We start from the raw sequence: 7978 nt of genomic DNA, 5'->3' as shown, positions 1-7978 counted from the left end.
TAATGAAATTAGTCAGATGATATGAATCTGGGCCTGGGAGGATCACAATTGATCTTAGGCTCCAGTCTCTTCCACCAGTAATGATCACGAGCATGTTCAATAGTGAGATTTCTAGTTAGGGTGCAAAGGTCGTCATCGTCTAAAGCAAGTTTGTGCCAGGTTTTCTGCCAGAGCCTGTGAAACCGGACATTAAGAGGCTCCAATTTGGAATATTGATGTAATTCCCTAATTGTATTGTAATAGGGAGGGCTCTCTTTGTAGGCTCTCCTCAAAGCCCTATGTTGTATTGCCTGCATTTTATTAAGGAAAGTTTTGCTAATTGCTCCGAATATTATGGCGGGGTACTCTAACTGAGGCCTTACTAATGATTTATATAAACGAAGTTGAGTTTTAGTTGATAAATATTTAAAACGTTGTAATTTATCAAGAATTACTCTAGAAGCAGCTATTCTCGCTTAGACGTGTGAAAGAATACCAGATTTATTAAAGTTACACCCAAGTATCGTGGCCTTTTGTTTAAATGGAATTCTTACATTATCAACAATGATTTCTGCAGGACTGCGAGCTGAAATGGAGAGGAGCTGAAATTTGTTCAAATTTGTTGTTATTTTCCATTTCTTTTCGTAATTATTTACTTTTTGTATTTCCCTGACTGTTTTTAATTGCAGCATACGTTTGTTCTTATTAGGAATGAATAGATATTACTTGGGTGTGGTCATCTGCAAACATGATTTGCACCTGACAGCAACCACGTCAGTGAAGGATGTGACCAATATCTTGATTATCGTTCTTCAGATAGTAATATTTTATGTAACATTTTCCCAATATAAAAAATTAATCATAAAATTTTATAAATATCTTTGAATAGTATTGACAAGGTATTACTTTCAATATTCATCTAAAGGAAATAAATTTAGATTCAAAAGAGAGATCCAATCACAGAAAAGATCAAATTCTTCGAGTCTCCGGCTTTTAAAAGCAACTGATGGAAGACCATCCTATGCCTTAATATGGCACATCTCCTAAAAATGACTTTTGTTTTAGAATAATTTTAAAGCTCTCATAATACTATCATATGGGTAAATAATAAAAATTTCATGTAGTTCAAAATGTAAAGTAATAATTGTTTACAAATATCGTCATTACAAATATAATTAATGCAATAATTTGATAGAATTTGCATAATACTTTTAAATTTTTGTATCGGCAAAGCATGAATTCATAGATACCCTGCAATTTACTTATAGTCATATTATTCCCACGCTAGACTCTTCTCGTTCATCAGAATTTACCAATTGGTACAAAGCGGGACTTTTCATGGGCGTTCCAAGCCTTGTTTTGGCAGGAAGTTTGGCCTTGAATATTTACAACAAAAATGGCTTAATAGTAATTAAGAGACGCGAGAAAATGGTAATGGAGAAAAAATAAGTAGAACAAGTAACAAATAGACGGTTTATTGTGCAGTGTAGGACAAAGGCCTCATACATAATAATATTTACATTGAGCTGTATTCTAGCTTAAATTCTTCCAGTTAAAGGTAAAGGTGAAACTACACCATGACAGATAGATGTCTTTCATGTGGGTCTTTGGTGTTGGGGGGAATTGGATGGGATGGGAATGCTGTGGAAGAAGTGTGTCTTTATAGACGTGAAATTAAAGACATAGTTATAGAAGAATTGAAGAGGCTTTGCCCTAATTGTGCAGATGTAGCCAAGTTAAAATAGCCATGACAAATATATCGAAAGAAGATAATTTAAATGCAAGAAGTGTGGCACCTCATAAATATGTTCAAAGTTTACTTAATGCTAGAGGTATGGCACTTCAAAAGAGAGGTCAAAGAGGATCTAATGCTTGAAATATGGAACTTCAAAAAGGCCTCAGACATGTCCTTATTCATATCTGGGGTTTGACCACTTTTAATCACCACAGTGATTGGTGATGTTTAAAGATTTTTGTCTGATAGCTCACAGCAAACCAACCTAGTATGGGTGGTCCTGAGAGCTATAGTATTGCTGGTCAGGGCAATACGCAATCTCTTTCACCGCGTAAAGGTATCGCCACTTAGAAAGGGATATATATATATATATATATATATATATATATATATATATATATATATATATATATATATATATAATTCATATATGCCATATAAGAAACTCCTCCTAGATATATATATATATATAGTATATATATATATATATATATATATATATATATATACATATATAATATATGTATGCATATATATATATATGTATTGATATATTTACATATATATACATATATTTATATAGATATATTTATATATGCATATATATATATATATATATATATACATATATATATATATAAATTTCTACCTCATACTTGGGATCGAACGCTAGCCCCTTCTAATGAAAGGCCAGGTCGAAACCAACCATGCCACGAGAGGCCATAAAAGGAAATCCGAACCTGACGCTAATCTAGCTGTCCGAGGATTTACCTGGCGAGACATCAGTCTCTTACCAGCAAGTTTTACCCGATTTCCCCGGCCCACCACGTGACACATTTGGTAGTAATTCATTCAAATTACCCTTAATGAGTCAATATGGATAAATATCAACACAACATCGTGTTCAAATAGAAATAAATTTCTACCTCATACTTGGGATCGAATGCTAGCCCCTTCTAATGAAAGGCCAGGTCGAAACCAACCATGCCACGGGAGGCCATAAAAGGAAATCCGAACCTGACGCTAATCTAGCTGTCCGAGGATTTACCTGGCGAGACATCAGTCTCTTACCAGCGAGTTTTACCCAATTTCCCGGGCCACCACGTGACACAATTGGTAGTAATTCATTCAAATTACCCCTAATGAGTCAATATGGATAAATATCAACACAACATCGTGTTCAAATAGAAATAAATTTCTACCTCATACTTGGGATCGAACGCTAGCCCCTTCTAATGAAAGGCCAGGTCGAAACCAACCATGCCACGAGAGGCCATAAAAGGAAATCCGAACCTGACGCTAATCTAGCTGTCCGAGGATTTACCTGGCGAGACATCAGTCTCTTACCAGCGAGTTTTACCCGATTTCCCCGGCCCACCACGTGACACAATTGGTAGTAATTCATTCAAATTACCCCTAATGAGTCAATATGGATAAATATCAACACGACATCGTGTTCAAATAGAAATAAATTTCTACCTCATACTTGGGATCGAACGCTAGCCCCTTCTAATGAAAGGCCAGGTCGAAACCAACCATGCCACGAGAGGCCATAAAAGGAAATCCGAACCTGACGCTAATCTAGCTGTCCGAGGATTTACCTGGCGAGACATCAGTCTCTTACCAGCGAGTTTTACCCGATTTCCCCGGCCCACCACGTGACACAATTGGTAGTAATTCATTCAAATTACCCCTAATGAGTCAATATGGATAAATATCAACACGACATCGTGTTCAAATAGAAATAAATTTCTACCTCATACTTGGGATCGAACGCTAGCCCCTTCTAATGAAAGGCCAGGTCGAAACCAACCATGCCACTCGCTGGTAAGAGACTGGAAAACTCAAAAGACTAATCGTTCAATTAAACGACCAGACGACGGAATATCACATTAGAGGAAATCTTCTGTGAAATATGATCCTGAAATGATGTTGACATTTGGGATAGACGTATTCCAATTAAAACGATTGAAAATACTGCAATAACCTTCATGAATACCCTGAACTCTGATGAAATGAATAGCCACAAAGGTTTTACATATCTATTTGTTCTGAAGCACTGATAACGAAATGCAATATTAGATAGATATCATTTTCAAAAATTTTATTACATTTTCGGCGTTATATGACTACTGAAAATTTATTTTTTATTATGGCTCGTAAAAATTTATTTTTTATTATGGCTCGTGCAAATAGCTGTTAAAAAGACGATTAGACAATCCGACCAAGAGACTTCAGTAACATACAAAGAGGAAGTTGGATTGTCCAAATCTTTCCTTGTTCAGCTCTTCCTTTCCTTCCCTTATATCTATCTCAAGTCCTTTTCCTCATTCGGCTGATTTCTTTTATCTTACTAGAAACGATATAAACTTCGTCACATACACACATATGAATATCATGAATATTCAAATGTAAATAAATAAATGCATACTTACACACACACACACACACGCTATATATATACATACATACATACCTATATATAGTATATATATATATATATATATATATATATATATATATACAGTATATATATAGACATATATGTAGGTTTATGCATAGGTGTATGAATATTTGTATTCTAAACGGAATCATTTAGTTATTTCCCATAAAAGTGCAAGTTTTTTTTCGGGCATTGACTAATTTTGACTCCTTTGCACAGACCATCGTATTTTGACAACTAAAATATCCTTAATGGAAAGATGAAATTTAACAAACGACTCCAACGTTCAAATATTTCCACGTATTCCTCTAAACACGATATCCATGTAATGCATTGCGCTTCCTTTCATAATTCTATTGAAAAGTAATCTATTTGTGAAAAAATAAACCCCAATTAGCTATCTTGAATATCATTCCATGCCAGTGAAATAAATGCAACATGTAATCAGCGTTCGAATTCAAACTGAAGTCGAATTCAAACGCAATCAAAAGCGATATAGCTAAAAATTCCACTTGAAAAAATCTAAATCGAATACACAAAAAGGTGTATAAAATATGTGCAAATGAGGCTCAAAGTATTTCTAAATTCACTCTTTAATTTCTATATTTCCATTACCGAATCTTAAATAATAATGCAACGGCTACTGTATATACTATAGTCCTATGCAGAGAGTTCCAATTTACCTTCGATTTACCTGGTTCATTTAAATCGAATTTCATTTTCCGTTACTCACATGAAACACCATATTTTATCATGTTAAATTTTCTCTCTGATCACAAAACTTTACATTTCTGCAGCAGATATATCCAGTACATCTCACTTAAATTCTCCTATTCAGTTTCCAACACCCTTTTCTTTTTATTTAAAAAAAAAAAAAAAAAAAAAAATTGGATTTACTCCCAGAGGCCTCTGGGCCATAAAAAATAATGAAACTTACTGTATTTCCAAGGAAAAAAACAACAATGAAACTATAAACAGACACGTTAGGATAGGGTCTTATTTTTAGTTGGCAAGACGAGAACTTATGCATTTACAAAAACTTTTACAAACCATACATCAAACGTTTTTAATGAGCGAGCACCCAAGACGAAGAGTCAGTGACTTTCCACTGCGTTGGTCTCAAGTTCAAATCACCCTCATGTCTATTAGGTCACATTACTCGGTCCGTAATTTGTTCCCAGCCAAAAGCCCAGCCACCCGTAAATGGATATATTCGGCAGCGATCTTGTTCACGATAATATAACCTCACCATGAACAGTATGCAACTCAATACTTCAAGGCAGGGGAAACGGATTACGTGCACCTGTAAGGGAACGACCCTCATCAAGCCTTGCTGGATCCCGATTGAAACAATGAATTTACAGTAGTACGCTGAATTCTATAACTAGGCTCAAAGGAGAGAGAGAGAGAGAGAGAAGAGAGAGAGAGAGAGAGAGAGAGAGAGAGAGAGAGAGAGAGAGAGAGAGAGAGGAGATAATGAAATGTACTTAAATATAGTTTGGTGTAAACTGGATATACTCAAATGCTTTATTTCTTTGGAAGTGACTGCAAGTGACCATCGATAACACTATGGCAGCCATATTATTTTCAAATAAGTCTGTAGAAACAGTTACAATTATCAAAATTTTCCTTTAAAAAGTTATTAAAATAACTTACCTTTAAAAGGCTAAATCTCTCTACAGAATGTTATATTCAACCTCAAAATCCGTTCGTCATACCACACCTTCGGGATATCGATGAACATGGCGAAAACATACTGCAAAATCTTCACTTACCTGGAATAAAGAAAAGAGTACAATTAATGAAAAACGCAAGTTAATTTCGTCAGCAATGGGAATGCAAAAAAAAAAAAAAAAAAACCAATATAATAGAAAATGGATGTAATTACCAAATAAATAGATAATTCTACCATCATTATCAATGGCAATATTACTAATAATAATCCTATTAACAAATCCTTAGCATCTTCCCTATATCAATATGGGCCTATTCAATTGATCGAATATCCTGACAACACCAAATGGTGTTTTCAATTTTGGAGTTCATTATCGGTTTATCAGCCAATTCCTCAGCATCAGATCTCGACAACTTCCGATTCAAAGGTTCCCCTGAGATTGAAAATCTTGCATGTTGCAGCCTCCATTACGAGTTGATAGAGCTGACGAGTATTTGTTAAAAAAGGATTATTCTTATATTCTTTTATACAATTTTCATAATATTTAATTCACATGCAATGTTTTTTTTTTTAATGAACGATATCAATACCATATATATATAAAATAATAAACAATGTTTTCTCAATCAATCATGGGTTTGCAATTATATACTCACACACACACACACACACACACACATATATATATATATATATATATATATATATATATATATATATATATATATATATATATATATATATATATGTGTGTGTGTGTGTGTGTGTGTGTGTGTGTGTGTGTGTGCGTGCATAAACTACCGGGAAAATATCTTTCTTCTTGTCTACAAAAAGGCGAAGGAAATTATGAGAAATTCCTACTATTTCAATTCACCTATTTGTAGCAGTTGTACGTATGGTAGGGAACAACTAGAGACCTTGTGGAACACCATTTAAGTTTTTTCAATGACCCCAAGTCTCATTACGCTTTAAACTGGTTATAATGGTAATCTTTGATGATAATGGTCATCTTTGATGGCCACTTCACCTTAACAATATTTTGCCCTCATAACACCGCATTAACATTTCTGATTTGTGGGGAACTAAAATATATCACTACTCGAATTTCATAAGAAATCATACGAAAGAGAGAGAGAGAGAGAGAGAGAGAGAGAGAGAGAGAGAGAGAGAGAGAGAGAGAGAGAGATAATTGTATGAGTATTTATACGTACAATTAATCATCAGCAGACATTTCATTCCTGTATTTTCTAAGAATGGTTCTATCTGCAGATGGATAATGCTGAAAATAATCCGTTTTATGATTTCTTTGTGAGAAAAAAAAAACAGAAAAAGAAAACAGAAATGTTGTTAGAAATGATTTAGGAAGGTTATACCACGTCAACCTTATTTTCTCATAGGGTAGGTCTGCATCATACATTATACACACAAATTAAATTTAGACTTCCATAATGAATACCAATACAAGCGACTCTCTCTCTCTCTCTCTCTCTCTCTCTCTCTCCTCTCTCTCTCTCTCTCTCTCTCTCTCTCTCTCTCTCTCTCTCTCTCTCTCTCTCTCTCTCGTGTTTTATCACTTTATTAAGAAAGACTTGAAGCTTCCTAATTTCACGTCCAGTCATTTCCTCCAGTCTTATGTTTCTTTGCATTATATTTTTTATAATATCCCATTCACCGTAATCCCTTGCACCATACAACGGTAATATCACCTTTCCCGTAATGCCTTTGCACCGTACACCTTCCCCGTAATTCCTTTGTCTCATGAATATTAAGATCCAATTACAAAAGCTAGTCCAAGAATGATGAAATTTCAAGGAATTCACAATTACATATGGGACACTTTTTGACAGAATACCGCGTGAGATATCCTAACAGAAATCTAATCACAAGAATGAACGGTAGTAATTTCGGGAGAGAGAGAGAGAGAGAGAGAGGAGAGAGAGAGAGAGAGAGAGAGAGAGAGAGAGAGAGAGAAATTTCAATGTTTAACTTACCGAGTAAACAATGCATGAGCGAAGACAAAAGTGTTTTTCATATTGTTATTCGGGGTAAAACTTTCATTGTTCATTGTACAATGAGGGAACTGAAAAATTATTTGCTAAAAGATTTTTTTTTTTTCAAACGGTTCACAAATCAAATACAACTAGAA

This window comes from Palaemon carinicauda, chromosome 20, assembly GCF_036898095.1.
Source record: "Palaemon carinicauda isolate YSFRI2023 chromosome 20, ASM3689809v2, whole genome shotgun sequence".
Taxonomy (NCBI): Eukaryota; Metazoa; Arthropoda; class Malacostraca; order Decapoda; family Palaemonidae; genus Palaemon; species Palaemon carinicauda.
The sequence above is the reverse complement of the archived record's forward strand: the minus strand, read 5'-3'. Positions refer to the sequence as shown.